We start from the raw sequence: 21,865 nt of genomic DNA on the forward strand, positions 1-21,865 counted from the left end.
ATTCAATGTCTTCTTATCAGATTGTTCTCCTCCTTTATATTTTGAAATATTTACTAAAGTTATCTGTAATATCTTGAAAGAACTATATGATTATATGTTTAAGGTATCCTACTATTGACACTAGCATTATAAATTTTCAAACAAAAATACTTTTAGAACCTCTCAGTATAAATAATTTAACTAAAAGAGGCATAATTTTTATAGGTTAATTGTACTTTGCAGTAAATTTATTAGATACTTTGATTCATTCCAAGAATATTGATTAAATCAACTTATCCTAAATCCAAATATAAGTTGTAGTCAATGTTAATAAGTAACATAATTCCTAAAATTTGCTCCCTTTGGCATTGTAGGTATGCCAAACATACAGATAAAAACAGAAATTCAACTACCTAAGGAGCTCAAAATACTCAAATGTGAGATATCATGTTGACAAAATATTTCCATGTGTAGTAAACCATTTTTGTACAAGCCTTAAAGTGAAAATTAAGAAATTTTGAATATTTTGTATATAAATAATATATGTTATGTATACATATATACATACATACACTCACATTCAGTACATAGTTTTAAAATTCTTATTTAGTAAATTTTCACCATATTGTTAGGAAATACATTTGTGTATGACCGAATACAAATTCATAATGTAGGACTAGACAGATATGTCAACTCATCTATAATCATTAACAGAATTAAAACCCCCTCATCCTGCGCAAGCAAATTGATTTTCCTTTAATATCAGAATATCTGTATTCCAGGCACGCACCAGAAGATTTACCCCTAAACTGATTACTATCCAAGCTTCGTCAAAAGTGCAGCTGAAATAGTTGGCATGTCAAAGGGGTGGGCAAGTCACCTCTTAATTGATAATTAGCATTATATTGTCAGATAATTAATATTGCTCTCACAAAAGCCCAACCATGTTGCATTTTAATATAAAGTCCTTGGATTATTAAAGTGAAAGATCTAGAAATAACTGAAAGTGTTCCCAATAAAGACATTGTTAAGGCCATCATTCATTCTGCTATTACTGTTTCTCATGTATACCCTTTATACATATAGATGTCTTCCTTTATCAGATTATTATATATACTGTTAAGTGTTTCATATTGCCCTGGCTTCCAGGACATCGAGAGCTAAATTATATTTTGTGTTCATTTCAAATGTAAAGTAATATATTTATTTAAAAAAATGCAAAACACAGAATAATATAAAATAGAAAGTAAAAATCATTTTGTCCTCTTGCAAAGAATACTCTCCTTACCAGTTTGTTAATTAAATAGTTTAATTTTGTTATTGCATTTATTTAATTACAGGTGAGATTTAAAATATTATAGTAAATCTATGTCCTTTTTACTTCTTATTTAGAAAATCTACATTTCTTGGTATGTGAATTCTCTTACTTCATGTCCTTTGTCAACTTTTCCATTAACATTTAAAGATTTTTCTTATAAACTCACAAAAACTCCATATACAATGGTATTTCAAATGTTTCTTTCAAATATTTTCTCTGCTTGATTTTTATCTAATAGGTATTTGGATATCCTATGAAAAATTATTTCATAAACAAGCCTCTTTTTTCCCACTAAATGGATGATACAACCTTTCTTATATATTAATTTTTTTCTAAAATTAAGATCAGTTTTGATTTTCTATACAGGTATGTTGACTCAGCAGTAAATCAAATGTTATTACCATAACTATGTATTACCATAACTATGTAAGCATGGATGGTTAAGATACTTGTTCCTTTTATTTCCTATATATTTTAAAGCTTATTTCTATTTTTCAAAAGTTATCATAAGAAAGCCAAATTCATACTAAAATATTCTATTAGGATATAAATATTTTAATGCATTTGTTACTATTATCATTGCTATTACTATTGTCAAATCTTGGGTATTTTTTTGCCAACAACTTCACAAAGATTTTTTTCTTAGTTACTTATAAAATTACTCTATCATATGAGAGTCTTGAGGTTGTGACTACATTAATAGATGAAACACAAATATTAATCCAGAAAGTAAATAATGAAAACAAACTTATTATTCATAACTTTCTATTTCTATATATTGACCTACTGTTTCAGTTTTTTCCTTCTTATATCATGTACCTGAGTAAGAACTGTACATTTTATTCTTATCTTTTTAGCAAACTCCAAAGCCTAGACTGCTTTATTGTTTTTTAGAGTTTATAATTTTTTTATGATTATGTTCAGTTAGCCAACATAGAATACATCATTAGTTCTTGATGTAGTGTTCAACGATTCATTAGTTGTATATAGCACCCAGTGCTCATCACCACACGTGCCCTCCTCAATACCCATCACCCGGTTACCCCATCTCCCCACCCCCCTCCCTTCTGTAACCCTCAGTTTGTATCCTGGAGTCCAGAGTTTCTCATGGTTTGTCTCCCTCTCTGATTTCTTCCCATTCAGTTTTCCCTCCCCTCCCCTATGATTCTCTGCACTATTCCCTATATTCCACATATGAGTGAAATCATATGATAATTGTCTTTCTCTGCTTGACTTATTTCACTCAGCATAATCCCCAAGTGGCTGCTCTGGTAGAATAATTTCAGAAGCAGAACCACTTTTTCCTTAGACTCATTATTTTCCCCACTCTACCATAAGCCCTTTTGAATTTTATATAAGAAAACCAAAACTTGATTTCATGTATTAGATTTCTAATGGAATCATTTAAATTAGTAATTCATATATAATTTCTCTGCTGATGTATGAATTGTGATTGAAGTCACTAATATAAAAATCTTATCTTTCTCAACAAATAGGTATGACTCTCTGTATATCAAAAATGATATTTATTTTTACCAGAGTAAAAAATATTAATGTATCAGCAAACTATTCTGGCCTAGGGGATATATCAGTTTCAGGTTTCTTCAGGTAGACCCTGACTGTCAATGTCATATATATATTGTATATATCACCAAAAAGTCAAGATGAATTAATATGTAAGAAACATGGACATTATGGCCATTAAGTTAAGCATATTACATATTTTCTAATACATTGGACATCATAGTTCAAATATGTGAAATTTATAAAATATAATCTTCCAGACAAAAAGACACGCACACACACACACACACACAAACTATAGATTCTTATTTAAAACTGAGGGTTGTTGCTGGAGGGGAGGTGGGCAGGGGTATGGTTTAAATGGGTGATGGGTGTTAAGGATGGCACTTGTTGTGATGAGCATTGGGTATTATATGTAAGTGATGAATCACTAATTCTACTCCTGAAACTAGTATTACACTATATGGTAGCTAACCTTAAAAAGAATTTAAATAAAACATTGAAACAAAAAAAAAAATTTAATAAAACACAATTAAAATATAACAGCAAAGATTTAGAAGAATCACATCTTATATACATAGAATACAACTTTAAAAACTTACAAATAAGATTTTTAAAAAACCTAAAATGTGAGAAAAAGCATTGACGCATCCTTCCTCATTTCTTAACTGTAGAGCTTAATTTCCATTCCCATCATTGCTCACTGGGACTAGTCTCTCAACTAAGCTACATGTTTCCACTACGTCTCCTCCACTATCTATCCTCCATACAACAACGAGGGATGTTTTTAAAACAAATCAGTTTATAAAACTCTCTGCTCAAAACCTTTCAGTGACTTTCCATCGCCCTTGGAAGAGTATCCAAAATTCTCTCAAGCCTCTGTATGGCCTCGTTCCTATTTTTCCTATCTCTTCTATTAATCTCTTCCTTGCTCAATAAATTTTAGTCACATTGGCTTTCCTACAATTCCTTAAACACCCAAGTTCCTCCCAGGTCAGAGTCTTTGCACTTGTTTACTATGTCAGAAATGCTCTTGCCCCACGTATTCATGGGGTAGATCTCTCCCTCGTGCATTCAGGTCTCTCTTCCAAAGCCATATCCTCAGACAGGCCTGCACTGACATCCCTATATAAGAGAGTCTAACCCACCAGCATTATCCCACCCTAGTTTTTTCCTTCCCCGTTTCCTGCTTCATTTTTCTTGATAGATAGAATTTAATCAAATCTGACACTACATTTCAGTTATTCTAATTCTATATTCATCACTAGAAAGTAAACTTTATAAGAACAGGGGATCAGAACATATCTGACTTGTTTCCTCCTGTATTCTCCATAACTAGAATCACACATGTGGCACATGGTAGGTGCTCACTAAGTATTTATTGAATAAATTGTTAGTATTTTTATTTTTACATAAGTCAGTTTTTCTCTCTATAAGAAACATAATTTAATAAAAAACCATTCATCTCTCTATTTAGTCTGAACCTTATAAAATTATCTTTTTGTATGTCAAAATGGCCAAATATTAGTGATTACACATGGTTCAGTCTAATGCAAATGAATAATTAAAAACTGGTTAAAATTTTTGGTACTTTATAGGTAAGCAAGTATCTACTTATTTGTCAGATAGTTGGGGAGTTAAGCATAAGTGAAAATCAAACTATTTCAAATCTAGTTTTTTAGTTGGTTATTTGTGTTTGCTTTGGGGATGTGTGTGTGTGTGTGTGTGTTAGATAAAGAAGGAAGGAAGGAAGGAAGGAAGGAAGGAAGGAAGGAAGGAAGGAAGGAAGGAAGGAAGGAAGGAGGGGAGGGAGGGAGGGAGGGAGGGAGGGAGGAAGGAAGGAAGGAAGGAAGGGAGAGAAAGAGGGAGGAAGGGGGTTCAATTATCTGCATAAATAAGAAAGCTTTATATCTAAGACTACCAAAGCTTTAAGAAGCTTTATTCAGCTTCAATTCTTAGAAAATGAAACTTTAAAATAATAAAATGTAGCATTTGAATGATAATCTTTTTATAATGTAGTTTCCACTTTCCATTGCACCTGGATCATCTATTGGCCCTAGTTTACCTTTGTTTATTTGGAGCACTCATGAGGAACCTGAAAGGTTGGACCATATTATAACCCTGGTATGCTCTCAGGGCCTCCAGAGATTACAAACAGCTTTCTAATTTTACAGTCTCAGCCAAAGTCCAAGCTATTGAGTCTTTTGTCTGTTTGTTTGTTTGTTTGTTTGTTTGTTTCTGTTTTTGTTTTTGCTTTTAGTGTGTGGTCGCGTGTTTTGGGAAAGAGAAGTATTATGTCTTCTCCCACGTCTCAGGATGTATCTGTGAATTCTTGCAATCTTTTTGTGGCTGTCTGTAGAACCTGCTTCCTCCCTTCCCTTCACATATCTCAAAATGGCTCATAAACCAGAAAAATCAGCTTTATTAGAATTACATACATATCAGTGAATACCTGCTGGAACTATTTCTTTAATGTACAAACTTTGTACCCAACTGTATGATTGTGCCATAGGTACTCACTAAGTATTTGTTGAATAAATTGTTGGTTGGGTCAGATTAATTCAAATATATTTATCTGGGAAGAAATCAAATTTATAACTTATCGTCCTCCACTGGAAATTTGTGTAAAGGGCCACAACTTCTTAGGAGAACATATTTATAAATCTTAGGGGTCTTTTTCAAACAATTTCCCTCCAAGTCTCCAAAATTCTGATTCTCCCTTGGTTCTCTCCTATGGCAATGAGAAGTCACTGCTTCCGGAAGCAAAACTTACAGAAGAAAATGGGTTAGATCACTTAGATGAGTTGAAGGGGGAAAAAAGGTAGAGAAACATCATGGTATCTGCATAAAGTCCTTTCCATGTTCTATGTGTCTTAGAAGCAAAGAAAAAAGGGGATTCAAGTGGCTCTAGTAATACAGAGGTGGCATTTCCATAAATTCTCTAACAAAAATACTAAGGAAGTCATGTATGTAGAGTGTTTTTAAAATTGTCTTGATATTTAATCCAGTTGTCCTTCAAGATTCAGAACTTTTAAGAACAATTTTCAAAACATAGAAACATAGGGTTAGTTTGAATAAAGTTATTCTCCCAAAGAGGTAGCTTTAAAAGTGATCTATCAATCTGTTTTCCTTTCTCAGGGATGTTCGGAAATACATCTTACTACCAAGAGCTTGACTAGCAAATGTGATCAAACTTTTACAAAATGACCATTTTATGCAACTAAAACCATAAAGTTAGTGGATAAAAGAGAAATATTACTAATAAAGAGGCACCAATGCCACTTTAAATCTGTTTATTTAATGCTGTATGATTTTATTCTGTGCAATAAGGATTTTACTTTGTTATGGAGTGTAAGCAATGAACTATATAGATACAAAGGATGAAAAATTCACAAAAATCCTATGAATAACCCATAAACTCACTCAAACCTTTGCTATCAGGAACATGCTTCTAAATTTCCAAATTTATAATTCACTTGAACTTGGTTCAGCAAACATATATTCTGTCCTTCTAGATACAGAGCACTGGATTAACTACTACCAGAGACACTAGGACCACAGAATTCTGAAGGCAGGATTATAAAAAAGATAAAGATTGTACTCAGCAAAACCAGTGGGAAGAAGCCGAGTGCGGACTGTGAAGAGGTCACAAAGAAGAGAACAGTATTTAAGTCTTGAAGTTCGGAGAAGGATATCACAGGTGGAGATCAGGATGAATGACACAGAGGTGGTAAAGCATGAGCTGTGCCCATGGAATGACAATGATACCAAGCCCTTATAGATGCAAACCTATATGCTTATACACATTATCTCTCTAAGTCCTTACAATGTCCATTAATGTAAATAAGGCAAATATTTCAGTCTCATTGATGGGCAAAGAATCATATAGAAATAGTTTCTATGTGGGCCATGACAGGAAAAATCTTACAGGCCCTGAAATCGGGAGAGGTTTATCACAGCTACATCAGTAAATGAGTCAACTAGAGCTGGGAAACGTGGCTATGACCAAACTCTGGTAAAATTGCAAGAATTTGTTGAGAGTTAGCACTCATTTTTTTCCATAGCCCACATCAACTAAATTTTCTGGCCCATTACAAAAGAGAAAACAGACACAGGAGAATAATTGGGGCTATGGAAGGATGAAAGGAAATTGGTAGAAGATCAAAGAAACAATGGATTCTAAGGTGGTAGCAAGTATGCTTTTGAAATGGCTCTCCCTGGAGTACATGCTGAACACTGAAGCAGATGAACCAGAATGAACAAGATGTAGAAGGCATATGAAAAGGACAGAAGGACTCGGGGGAGGAGATAAATAAGAAGTTCATTATGGGGGTGGAGGGGGGAGTAGAGAATGGAAAAGAGGATGGGATAAGATGTAATGTTCACAGAAAGTATGTTCAGAGTTAGAAATTTTGGAAATAGAATACATTCAAGTAATGAAAGAGAACGTAAACTGGCTGAAACTGAAGAGACAAATGTTACTAGGTTTCAGGAGGTAGAAACAATGAGAGATGGAGTGGTCAAAGGTCATCAACATGAGTACTGTCTCCAAATGCAATGTCAAGAGAAAGCCATTGAGGAAGGTCAAACCAAAACTTAAATTATTGAGGAAGAGGAGAGTAAAATCGTAGAGATCAAAACATATGCTGAACCTGCCTCTTGGTTCCAAGATTTTAAGGAATTGAAAGAGAGGCAGTCTATAGTGGAAAGGAATCCCAGGGATGTTGTCACATTTGGGGTAATATAAGAAAGAGGAGGAAAAAATGTCTGAGAGGAAGTTCAAGTCTGAGTATTAGTTTGTTCAAAACCGAATGAGACATGCATGCAGCAAAGTAAAGGCAACTAATAAGAAGCAGATGGGTGAAGGGACCCTGAGGGTGGATAGGGCAGACCTGGTAAGGGTTAAGAAGACATGAGGATATGGTAGTAAAAGAGAGAAACTTTCATCCAAGGAGAAAAATACTCATGGCTCAGTAATGATATAGGGACTGGTGAATAGACAAAGTAGTTAATAAAGATGGTGTTAGTAACATCGACCACGTGGGTCAAGTTGGTACCTTTTTTTTTTTTTTAATCTAAAAAAGGCACGGATTTTCAATAAGAAAGAAGAACAGCAATTCCCAAATTAGAAATTCTTACTTAGTGAGCAAATTGTATGGTTCTATAACAAAATGCAATTAAGGTGAATTCAGCATATACATTGAACAGATTTTGTTAAATTTGGATAATTACCACCTTTAAAAGAAAACTAGAATCAAAAGTCACCACAGCCTAGTATAAAACAGTGTTTTCTTTTCTAATTCAGAAACCTCAATGCATTTTACAATTAGTATTTTAATAATCATATTGTCAAAATGACAACACTTGGAGATAAGACATTTTGACTAACTTGGGTATAATATTTAATATAAACCTAAAATATTTCTAAAAAATATTGACGTCACAACTATATAAAAAATAGAAGAAAAAACTCCATCTAGACCTTATCTCAACAAATAGGATACATTCTGCCTTGAGAAGGAAAGAAAGTAATTTAAGAATGAATATAATTTCAGACTGAGATAGTGCAAATTACACTTAATACAGTGCAAATGAGTTCAGGTAGTAATTATATTTCTAGAGTAAGTAACCAAGAAAAAGAGAAAACTATCATCTGGCTTTAGTTTGGAGTCTCCTAAGTATATGCACATATTGAAAATATCCTACTAAAAGTTTCAGAAATAGTTTTCATTGATATGTAATAAATGATAATTACTTTTAAAGTGATCTTTAAAAAATTATTCCCTTGCATCCAAAATTTACTTACCAAGTTTAACTTTATTGTTGCTTCTGAAGATAAGGCTGAACAAAATTGAATTCCCTGATTAAAACTTAGAAACATGGATCCACTCATTTGTCTTGAGGAATAATCACAATACAACCACATAATTTATTTTGATATTTAATGTATTCTGCTTTTTCCATTAGTCACCAGTTATTTTCAGTGCTTTTCTATATGATAGTACAGTTAGCTCTGAACAACACAGGTCTGAACTAACTGTGTGGGTACACTTATACAATGATATTTTTTTTTTTTTTAAAGATTTTATTTATTTATTCATGAGAGAAGAGAGAGAGAGGCAGAGGGAGAGGGAGAAGCAGGCTCCCTGCAGAGCAGGGAGCCCAATGCGGGACTCGATTCCAGGACCCCGGAATCATGACCTGAGCCGAAGGCAAATGCTTAACCGACTGAGCCACCCAGGTGCCCACAAGGATCTTTTTTTCAATAAATATATGTACAGTACTATAAATGTATTTTCTCTTCCTTATGATTTTTTCTCTAGCTTCCTTAATCTAAGCATAGAGTTTATATGTAACATACAATATATGTGTCAATTGACTGTGTTTTGGTAAGGCTTCCTGTCAACAGTAGGCTATTATTAGTTAAGTTTTGGGGGAGTCAAAATGATACACCAATTTTTGACAGCATGGGGGTTGGTGCCCTTAACTCCCACATTGTTCAAGGGTCAACTGTATTTCTCTATGTAAATTGGAATTCAATTATTTATTTTTTGAGATATGTATTTTCCATATTTAGAGATATTATCCTCCTTCTATTTTCTCCCAAGTGAGCTGTTTGATTCTTGAAAAGAAAAAGCAATACTGTATGTTAACCTACACATAGAATGTTATTAGCTCCCCTTGTTCCATAAGTATGTACATCTTCACCTTTTCTTGAAGATCCCTTTCCTACTTTGGATATTTAAAAGAGGGAATCAGCCAATCTTAGAGTGATCACTCTGTGATACATTCTATTACACTGAAAAAAGTGATGAAAATGAAACAGTGTAATGCAAAGAGAGGTGGGTACTAGAATCGAAAGTATTCATTTCCAATTCTATTGCAAACATTACAAGAAAAAGACTGAAACTGGAAAAATACCTTATGTTGTTTCTTTGCTAGTTCACTCATGACTTGCTAACATGATGCACAGTAATAATCTGATTTATAGAAATCTAGGAAAAGTCTAGACAGGTGATGAAAACTATCATCCCTGGGCTAAATCTGTCCACTGCCTGCTTTTATAAATAAAGCTTTATTGAAAACTCAGCTGTGTTATTCATTTATGTATTGGCTAGGTTCATGGTACAAAGGTAGGGTTGAGTAGTTACTATAGATACCATATGTCTTACAAAATTGAAAATAATTACTATCTGGCCCCATACAGAAAAAGTTTGCCAACCCCAGGTGTAGTTCAAAGGGGTTCTTCATTAATTTGTCCTTCGATCACTCTTTGTATCTTACATTCCCTTCTAAACCCACTGTCAGCACATAGAAAACATGTTTCTGGTGAGTATTTCAAGAAATCTGGCAGCACATGAGGCAACTGTCAAGTTTCAGGACACATGCGTGGCCAAAGCCAGGACTCCATGCTATCCTTTCCTGCCAGCTAGCAGACCTTGTAATCTCAGCCAATGTTTCTTCCCTCTTTAAAATTATTATCACCCACTCCTATCCCTTGAAATTATCTCTCTCTTAAGAATTAAAAAAAAAAAAAAAAAAAAAACCTACTCTGCTCATCCTTTTCTTGCATCTCCCAAAAGTGTACAAATCCTTTCACTATAGGAAGTTCCCTAAGCCCCCTTCTTGCACTCTGTGGCTCCAACAACAAAATGAGGCAATATAGATTCCTTATTTCACAAAGCTTTTCCCAGACCTTAATGCCAATCAAGGCAGAATTACTGGTGATCCACTGTCATAAGCAGGTAAATCACCTTCTAAAGTGGTTAACACCATCTTCTGGGTAGCACAGGTATTTCCAGTGTTAAAATAAAACCAACTAACTGACCAAACCAAACCAACAAACAGAAACTGTTCTTTCCCTGGATAGTTGAAGAACAACTTTCAGACCTTCTAAAAAAAAATAGAAAACTGTGACCATTTATTTTTTTTTTCTTAATGTCTGGTATGGAAATAATATCTGATTCACCAGCATCCTAGAAGTACAGGCTGGTCTGGCAGGGGCAATTCCCTCAAAAGCAGGAATCCTATAGTGACAGGAGAGAGAAACTAGACTACACAGAAAGTATCCCTCAGTGAGGAGCATATGTGTGGGGATGCTGGCTTTTGGAAAGGATTGAGCTTGGAGAGAATGTAAAGGTTATTAAAGCCTGCAAAATGGAAGATAACTACAAGTCCCACAATCTAACATTCTCCCCTTTGTGAATCTTCAGTAAAACTGAAGTATATATATATATATATATATATATATATATATACACATACAAAAGCAAACAAAACATAGTATTTCTTTTTTTTTTTTTTTTTTTTAAAGATTTTATTTGTTTATTTGAGAGAGAGAGAATGAGAGAGAGCACATGAGAGGGGGGAGGGTGAGAGGGAGAAGCAGACTCCCTGCCGAGCAGGGAGCCCGATGCGGGACTCAATCCAGGGACTCCAGGATCGTGACCTGAGCCGAAGGCAGTCGCTTAACCAACTGAGCCACCCAGGCGCCCAAAAACATAGCATTTCTTATGGCATCTGGCAAACAGGACAAGTCTTTAGGTCCGAGTTTTAGGAGGTCTGGGTCCTGAAGGTGCTTGCAGATTTAGAAGCAGGGGACAGACAACAGGAGGAAGTAATACACTATCAACTGTCAATCTAGGAAAAGGGGTTAGAGCTGCTCTCCGCCCTCTGATGGAAATATGAATAAATGTGTCCATATACCCCAAGGCAGAGAGGGGCCCTCAGTTGGAATCTGGTCATAAATTTTAATTTCTTAAACTGAAAAGAACTAGGTAGGAAATATAGTTGTTAGATAGCCTGCATGGGTTCAGGTTCTATTACACAGGAAGAAAGATGTACAGCTTTCAGTTCCTCAGTCTAGTAACTTCCAACTGGTCATAATAATCTTCTTCAAATGATTTTCCTTCAAAGTTGACCAGTCTTAGAATTGGCTGATTAACCAGATCGACAGTGCAAGCATTTGTCCTAGGGTTCTTATGGATCCAAACCACTGGGTAAAAAAATAGAGATTCAAGTGCCGCAGCAGGATTATCTTAATTACTGATTAAGTTAATTCACTGAGCCAAATTGTAACTTTGTTCATTTCTACATAAAATCTAGTATTTCCCTCTAGTTTTTGTTGACATCAAACGACCTTTGTTAGATAAGATTTAGCCCATGCTGTATCTTATACCTATTTCTGTTGAATTTCTCTCTAATTTTACCTTATTTCCTAGTGTTTTATTATTTTAATAGATTATTTTTCAAGGACTTCGCCATGGAAAGGTTATTTTTATTTGATATTCCATCATTTTTTTCTGCAACTTTGTATAAGGGATCTTGTATATATTTCTTGAAAATTAGTTTTTTCACTGGCATCCACTAACATTTGTTCATTCCAAAGCATTTTCGTAATCTCACTGAGATGGTCATCTGCCAACAGAAACATTATTAACATGATTTCAGTTTTTAATCCCAGATTCTCACTGATTATCATGAACAAAATGAATATCCCCTTAGGAATCTTAAGAGTTTCTTTTCACAAGACTCTAAGGCAGAACATTGTTTTTCTTTATAAAACGTATTTAAGTTCAAGCAACTAGGTATACCCATGTAACCCAAAATTCTAAACCAAATGTTCATCTTAACAGAACCTTACAACAGATAACTACCTATAATACCTACATCTCAGAGACATTTCCTTATTTCTGTTATTTCAGCTACAGTGAATTTCACTTCCATTTTTAAATTAATATTCAATATACATATTCATATGTATAATAATGACTTTAACAAAGGAAGTGGACAAAAAAAGGAATGTTTATTGGAGTCACCAGAATAAAATGGAAAAACCCTGAATCTTTGATAATTGGAAAATCTTGAGGTCAAATGTCCATTTGTGTGAACTCAGGCAACTTAGCTTTAAAATTCAGTTTCTTCATCTGAAAGGTGAGATTTGGTTTAATTTTCTTACAGGGTTGTTATGAGGATTAAATGAGATAATATATGTGTAATGGAGCCTATGAAGCATTAAGTAGCTGCCAGATTTATGCCTTCCTTCTAAAGCTAAAAGTCCCAAGATATTTTTTCTGCATAAAGTTGTTACTTTAATCCATAGGCATCCAGTGAAACCATCACTGCTTTCTAGAACAACATTAACTAGGCAAGCGATTGGTAGCCAAACTACAGGCAAATATAATTAAGCTTATCTCTGAGATGAGTTCCATGGAATAATGAACTGTAGAAATAATCCACATAAATATATGTGGGCCAACTGGGATCTACTTTCAGGAAGTAAGAATGCTCAATGCCCCCAACAAAATGGGTAACCAAGCTCCAGATATGCTAGGAGCAGTTGAGCAACTGTTTAAGATACATATTAACCTATTTTACATCCCAGGCTTAGAAATTCTGAGATAAAATTAGGACTCAAGGTAAATGAAACCAGGATGACCTAAAATATGCCAAACCTCATTAGTTCTATATACTCATCAAAAACTTCAGTAGTCATTGCTCTTATTGTCATAAAAATTAATAGAGCTTACGAAAGTGCATGTCGTTTTGTAGACACGGATGTGCCCTCTAGACCATCAAATCTATTCCCAGGGATTCAATTGTCATCTATATGGTGACGACTCTTAAAGTCCCCTTATCTGTGGCTTTGTTTTAAAGTATACTGTTCTCTATCAGTTTACTGAGAAAAAACACTAATCATATTTGACATGTCACTTTTAAATGTTACTTTATATATATTTACTGGAAAGTAATGATGTCACACATTTATTAATTACAAATATGGACTCATTGGAAGAGTGTGCCAGGGACAAAAAAGATGTTGAGCACATGTTTGTTGATGGTGATCTCACAATGAGGCTGCATTATTTTGGTCTTTCCAGAGGACCCTGTATTAGAAAGATCTATGTTCCATTCAGGAGTTCCTCACAAACATTTATTTATAAGTGCAATAAGGGAGCTATTCACAGGATGCATTATTCTTTGTGATTTTAAATCTCTCAAATACAACTCATCTAAAGAATTAAAGCAATTAAATTAATGGCCAGTGTCACTTCAGAACAAATTGTTCTGGTCAATTATGTCATTCTGTGAAAAATTAAAACATTTCAGCTGGCTAAGATCAAAACAACAACAAATGAATTCCTTCCCCTGAAATACCCAAATCTTAATCAACCTCTAAAGCTCATTTCGTGTCCCCCTTCTTCCATGATATCTTGCTAATCACTTACTTCAATCCATGAGGACCACTAACTTAGTAGAATTAGAATAAGCCTACTGCCTGTATAACAAATTTGGCATTTAATCAAAGAATACCCAGTTAAACTTTCATCTGATGGATAAATGGAGACACAGAAAGACTTTGTGATCAAACCAAGGTTTTATAGCTGTTTGGTGGCAAAATCAGGACTCCTAGAGTTTAGAGGGTTTCATGCCAAGTTTTGTTTCCACTATATTCTATGTTCCCTGCCCACTGCTTTATTTCTTATTTTCTTTGATGTATGTTTTTATCTGTCAAAATGAAAACATACCATCTTTGAGGGAAGAAGGTTGGAGTGTGAGGTGAGCTGAAAAGGAGATACAGGGGTAAGTATCAGGCACCTTCTTAGCTTCTTTACCTATATCATTTATTACTCATTTCAGTGTTTCTGTATATATCTCTCCATATTTTACAGATGAGGATCTGAAGTTCAGAGACATTGTGAGCAGCCCAAGGCCACTCAGATGGCAAGTTGAACAGTTTGGATACTATGGCAAAAATGATTAGTATTATACTGTATGTACTGTAAGGATATCACTGTGCTACTCTTTCCCCTACTCTCTCAGATGTTAAGAATGTACCCCCATTTATTTAAAACACCCTCTTTTTCCTAAGAAATCTCCTATAAAAATTACAAGTTCTTACAGGCATTATCACAGAAATAACAGAGAAACAGAGTAGGAAATTTTTTTTTAAAGATTTTATTTATTTATTTGACAGAGAGAGAGACAGCCAGAGAGGGAACACAAGCAGAGGGAGTGGGGGAGGGAGAAGCAGGCTTCCCGCTGAGCAGAGAGCCCGATGCGGGGCTCGATCCCAGGACCCTGGGACCATGACCTGAGCCAAAGGCAGACACTTAATGACTGAGCCACCCAGGTGCCCCCAGAGTAGGATATTTTTAATCACAATATTTACCACATAGCAACAAAAAATATAAAAAGGGTCTTTGAAATAAATGGAAATAGAGCAATCCTTTCTGTCCTAATTGGCACCGTTTTTGGCAGTTGTGAAGTACATTAGATGCCCACTATATTATGCTTCTATTATGTAGCTAGACCATTATCAATAAAAGAAAAAAAAAACATATTTGCTAAGATTTCCATTAAGTAAATAGGTTTCATGAAGTAATGCAAAGGGACATTTTTGCTAATGCTTTTCCCTTTGTGAGAATTGAAAACTGAAGATTTTTCTGAGTATGGAAATGAGCCAGCAATGTGGTCTGTTGATTACTTACCAGCATCAAGTGACAGGAGTTTTATGTCTCTCCTTCCGTCCTTGGTAAATTTGGGGGATTTCTGGGGCACCTGGGTGGCTCAGTCTTTAAGCGTCTGCCTTCGGCTCGGGTCATGCTCCCATGGTCCTGGGATCGAGCCCCACATCGGGCTCCCCACTCCATAGGAAGCCTGCTTCTCCCTCTCTCACTCCCCCTGCTTGTGTTCCCTCTCTTGCTGTGTCTCTCTCTGTCAAATAAATAAATAAAATCATTTAAAAAAAAAATTGGGGGGATTTCTTTGCCAACTACTGGCTGCAATAAGGACACTATGAGGTGTTTTTGTTTTTTTTTAATTTTGTTTAGAAATACTATATATATATATATATCCATATAGGTATTTAAATTTGAAAGTATTTTAACAATTACATACAATATATTATATATATATATATCCATATATATATATATATATATATATATATATATATATATATATCTCCATATACGTAGTTAAATTTGAAAGTATTTTAACAATTACATGCAATATATTACACAATTATGAAGTAGATCAAAATCTCTACTTTAAAATCATGATTTAGGACATTTCTAATCTTAACTTAGAAGAAATTCACAATATAATTTTAAATCATCTAGGACTTTTTTTTACTTTATATCATTATTGATTTTTACCAAAAACAAAACAAAGAAAAACCTTAATTATAAACAAACAAAAAACTATGAGAACTTAAGTTTAGTGACTTAGTTCTAGGAAAATACTACACATGATGAACCAAGAAGAACCTAAAAATTTGAAGAAAATACCAATTTCCCAAATTACATATTCTTTATCCAGACTAGTACTTGCTCCCACATAAAAATCTTGCTCCAGTAAGAGCAGGGGTAACATAAATCATAGGATCTAAATATGGAAGAAACCTAATTATTCACCACACCCCCACTCTATTCAAGCTTTGCCACAGAACATTTTCTCATAAGGCAAATGCTAAATGTCTCTGTACATAGCCTTGCAGCTGAAAAAAAAAAAAAAAAAAAGTAACAATGTCACTAAGAGTTCAGTACAAAAAAAACTGTCATCATCTCAATCAAGCTTTCTGTTTTGTGGAATATTCTGAGATACTCAAAAAACATACTGTAAGACTATAATATACATGAACCTTCAAAAACACAGTTGGGAAAAAAAAAGACAACTCATTGCCTGTTTTGCTCATAAAACTAATAATTAGCAAAATGCAGCTATATAAATATTTAAATATATATATATTAATACATCAACTTGTTCAAAAGTTTTACTCCTGAAGAATTCTGGATAGAATCTATTAATCAAATTTACCTTCAATGCACTAAGCAATGTTATACTTATAGAAATCCTTAAACTTTTAAATTTTTAAATTTTAAAAAGGATAAACAATAGATCCTAACTTAAAAAAAATCATGTGCACATTTTAATATTTCCACATGAAACAAAAGAATGGAAGAATGAAAACAGACAAATAAATGAGGAAGACACTGGAATCATCCATGTAGAAAAATGAGTACCTAGCTATGAACATAAGAATAAGCCAGAACCAGATGCCCTGAGAATGAAGAGTCTCCAAGTCTTGGGAAATGTTTAGCCATGAGAGTAAGGAGAGGAAAAAGTCAAAGACAAACCCAAGATTCTGAGTTCAAGTAACAAGAATTTCAATGGTATTAGTAGAAATAAAAGCATGGATTCTGGGAAGTAGAAAATGAGAGCTGTTTGGGCACATGACTCTTGAGGTGACAAAGGAAATTTTGATGGCATGAAAAGAGGATAGAACTAGAGACAGAGATTTAGAAATCACGTGTGAAAGGAAATTGCTTGAGCCATTGGCACAAAGGCAATGGCAGAGGGAGAATGTAGGAGAGGCCTAGAGGTGTTAGCAGCAAACTGGGAGAGAGATATACAAGGAGAAAACTAGAGGTGTGGCTCACTTGGGGAAGGGGAAGCCAAGCCGTAGCTACATCCAGCTTTAAAAGGTCTGTTTTAAAACCTCATCTGTTGAAAAAAAAAAAAAAAGTCATTGTGTGTCTTCATAATGGAGCAGCTAATTGGGGAATTGTCTATTCTTTGCACAGTTCAAACGGGGCAGGCAGAGACTGAGTCCTGAGGGTAATGATCTCTGCTCTGAACAGTAGAAAGTACCCACGTCAGACCAAGGTCAGAGTTATCCCACGGCTCACAACAGCTATTGGGAAATGAAGCACAAGACATCATCACTGCTGCTGAGTCACACTATATTAAAAAAGAAGAAGAATAGAAAAGTACACTCATGGTACTGGATGAAAGTACTCAAAAATCTGATCTAGAAATTGTTATATAGTAAAAAAAAATGATGCCAATGAAAAAGAAAAAAAAAACAATTTTAACTCTAAGAGCTGGGACTATGTGATCTATTATTTTCTTTGAAAATGCAAGCTCAGTTTGAACAACCTAAAATCTCGATGGACACAATTTTCTTTTTCTTCTCAGACTCCTCCTCAGGAGCAAAAACAAATTTGCCAAGTACCCGGAGTCCTCACAGGGTAGCTACAAGGAAATAAGAAAAAATATTCTTTATTCCTCGTGGTTTTGTTTTCCCTTCAGGGATCACGGTGACCAGCTGGGGAGAGCAGTGCCCCATCTGTAATAGTGTCCTCACTAACATGTCTGACCGATCCTTGAGAAAAAAGGGCAGCCCTCCATGTGGGATCAGGTATGGGATGTATTCGATAACCACAGAAACATAAGGAAAATCTTCCTTACTTATAGAAACCTTTATCTTGTTCCAGAAAGTGGTAGGAAAAGTGAACATTTTCAATATCCTTGTCCAGAAGGTGATATTCCAACCATTAAATTAAACTCAACAGAGCTATAAAATTTTACCCAAGATTCACAAATGTCTCGGGGGAAAAATATATAAATGATTTGTCCTTCTCTTGCCTCTTCCAGTAAAAAAAAAAAAAAAAAAAGGATTCATATTAGTGAGAAAAGTCTACATGTCAGCTCTTCTGGTCACTGAATCAGACACCTACAAGGTACTTTGAAGTTTGAACTAGAGGTCTGCTGATAGTCAAAACCCCTTCCATCTCTGAGATTCTACTATTTTGACTTTGCCTGAGAAGAGGGAAACTTTCTGAGAATCCATTTCTTGGGAGGTGACCCAGGCCATGTCTCCCCTTAGGCTGGATTACAGAAATCTTCTGTCAGAAAATGATCCCAGGACACGTATTCTATTGTACATCAGCTCTTCCTCGCCTCCAGGTAGAGCTTCTGCTGCAAGCCTCTAGAATTCTATTGCCAGTGGTTCCACCTTACCCACAGGAATAAGTAGCAAGCATTGAAGCCCACTTTGCACTATTTGCCTGTCTTTAAAAAAGACCCATGGCCAGATGTTATTCTATATTTAAGGATGATCTATAAAGCACATATATACACCATATATATATACCAATGGGCCACAGTGAAATTTGGGGCCACTGTGACTAGCCATGCACTGTTTATTCTAGCATAGTAAAGAGGGACTTTGAATCCCTAGTCACTATTTTAAGATCTATTCCTGGTCTGCAAGACTCATAAAGTGTTGTTCCTTAAGCTACTCTTGGGAGTAATTTGCACAGGCAACTGGTGATCATTAATTGGGTGACTGCAAATGTAGGCAATAGGAGCTTTCTTTTTTAATCACACTGCTCACCTCTAGGTTCAGAGTAAAAAAGAAGTTCTTATCCTCATGAACCACCTACTCTGTTGTGGAATACTAAATACAAAACTATATATCTTGCTCTTTAGCATACATAACATGGAGTTAAAACAATAAAAATAAATAAGTGTCCGAGGGAGGTAACTTTCAATGAAAAAAATTGAGGCTAAGTTTTAGGCACATAAAATAAGATAGGAAGAAGGGACAAAAAGTATAAATCTCTATTGTCAGAGACAGAGTAAACATTTATTATACCCCTACCACATGCAAAACACTGGGCTAAACCCTTTTTTTTTTTTTTTAAATTTACTTATTATTATTTTTTAATAAGTTCTATGCTCTATGCCCAATGTAGGGCTTGAACTCATGACCCTGAGATCAAGAATCGCATGTTCCACTGACTGAGCCAGCCAGATGCCCCTAAGCCCATTTTTATATGATATCTCTTTTAATCCATATAACCATCCTACAAAGCAGTTACTAATATTATCCTCATTTTATAGATGAGGAGATTGAGGCTTAAAGAGCTTAAGCAATTTGCTCGGGGTCACACAGCTAGAAAAGTATCAAGCCAGGCCAGTTTTTGTTTTTTGAGTCTTTCCAAACATTGAGGAAGTTACTTTGCTCAGTCCTTCCAGAAGGCAAACTGAAAAGAAATAGAGGCAACTTGTACTTCTCAGGTTTTTCCAGATGCCAAGCACTTTACTGGACACCTCATATATATATATGTATTTTTTTTAAGTAGGCTCCATACTCAGTGTGGAGCCCAATGTGGGGCCTGAACTCATGACCCTGAGATCAAGACCTGAGCCAAGATCAAGAGTTGGATGCTTAACCCACTGAGCCACCCAGGTGCCCCTTCAGGTAACTTTTTCTATGTTATCTACACAACAGCTCCCAGAGTAGTTATTATTACCTCCAATTTACAGAAAAGATCACATGGGATTCTGCCAGTCCCAAAGCCCTCCACAGTTTCTGTCTTAGGTCATCTCCTCCTGTTGTGAAAGACCCACAGCTCTCACCTCAGTGTCTGGGCCTCAAACACTCAACCTTGGAGTCCCCTTAGGCTTGACCACATTGTGTTGCCCAGATTTCTCTCTCCTCCTCCTCCTCCACCTCCTTAAAGTCATAGTCTGGAATGGGGGGGAGGGGTTCTTCCTCTGTTTCACATCTTTTTCTCCTCTGGCTCTATAAAGCCATAACAATGGAGAAGGTTCTCCCTTCCAGACGCAGTTGCCTTTTGTTGATTTGCCAAAAGAGAAGAAAAAGATATTTAGAAGATCTCTTCTCAAGAAAATAGCCCAGTTTGTAAGAATATTATTGTGCTCTTTAATTCTACTCTTGAATGACAGAAACTGAATATTATCATGCATGGTCTTTTCTTAACAAATTCTAATCATCACCCCCTCCTATCACCCCAAGCAGATGGGTGCCTTGAGAGACTAGGATGAATTTGTTCCAAAAAGGCAAAGGAGAAGTACACAATTATTTTTAATTATCATCCTCAATGCACAGACATCAATCTCCTTCCCTAGACTACTAGAATACAGAAGTGAACCTCATTCATCTTTTTATGCCCACCACCACATTAGATGTTCAATAAATGTTTACAGAGTAGATTTCTGTTGAGTGTTATCTGGATAGGAAATATCACTTGATCCAATGTTTAAAACTGATACCACAGTAAAAATTAGTTTAGTAGAATAATTACCCCAAGAAAGGTCCAAGGAACTAGGACACTAGAATATAAATTCCACTAGAATGAGGATCTTGTCTTCTTAGTAAGCACCTACGGCAGAGCCAGAGAGAGAGCAGGATCTCAGTAAAGATTAGTTGAATGAATGACTCATGAAGCAATACTTCCTAGGGGAAGCAGAAGAGAAAAATCTAAAATACGATGAACTATTAGAACAGGGACCTGATATGATTACGGGTAGAGAGCCCTAGAAGGAAACTCTGAGAACATGGCGAGAAATATGAGGACTTGAGGTGTATGGGGAAGAGCACAACGGGATCTAATGAGAAATACAATTACATAGCCACGAGATTCTTAATTGTGCATAAAAGTATTCCTTTCTTTAACAATTGCCCAAAATGGATTATTAGCTTTTTGTATATGGAAAGTAGAAAAGAATGGAGATTCTTGCTTTTTAATAAGGAATTATATTTTGGGGGGAAGCTAGTACATGGAACAAATATGTGATTCCTGCTACCAATTGTCCATGTCTGAAAAAAAACTTGCATGTGACTACACTAGAGGAGTGTGGTCATGGTCATGTGCAGGAAGCCCCATGTCTCTCAACCTAATTCAGTGTTGGACATTATTTCTCTGTACAAAGAATGACAGTTATAAAGGTATTCATGGAAGCTCACATAACAAAATGATAACAGGGAGCCTCATTTTTCAAATGGCCAAACTGATGTTAGAGACCAATTCTGCTCTGGTGAATAATAGGGTAAGTTAAGTTTGTTTAGGTCACACATTGCCCTTCACACATACACAAACACAGCAAGCACACACACAAGGTAAAACCCTCCCTTGCATGTGGAAATCTGTTTTCTCCCTTCTTATCGGCCTGAGACCTTTTTATGGCTCCTGACCAAGAACTTTTCCAGGTTGCCACTGAGAAGAAAGATGTTAATTATCTACTTAGCACTTTCTTTTTAGACTCTCAGTAGTAACTGCTCTTCGTTTCTCTGCCAAGATAATTCTTGGTCTATTATCGGAGCTCTGAGTTCTTTATGCCATCATTCTGACTCACAGCTGTGAATTGCCCTGCTCAAAACATAAGGGAGGAAGGACAATGCATATATAGTTAGGGTGTGCCCTACATCTCTCTTTAGTTACATATTAA

The 21,865-nt window shown here is 35.3% G+C and overlaps 1 protein-coding gene across 4 annotated transcripts in view; it reads right to left on the reverse strand.

The window, feature by feature from the left end:
- GRIK2 (glutamate ionotropic receptor kainate type subunit 2) overlaps positions 1 to 21,865 on the reverse strand; it is a 1,096,112-nt gene that overhangs the window by 596,152 nt on the left and 478,095 nt on the right. The window lies entirely within an intron of this gene.

This window comes from Halichoerus grypus, chromosome 9 (genome assembly GCF_964656455.1).
Source record: "Halichoerus grypus chromosome 9, mHalGry1.hap1.1, whole genome shotgun sequence".
Taxonomy (NCBI): domain Eukaryota; kingdom Metazoa; phylum Chordata; class Mammalia; order Carnivora; family Phocidae; genus Halichoerus; species Halichoerus grypus.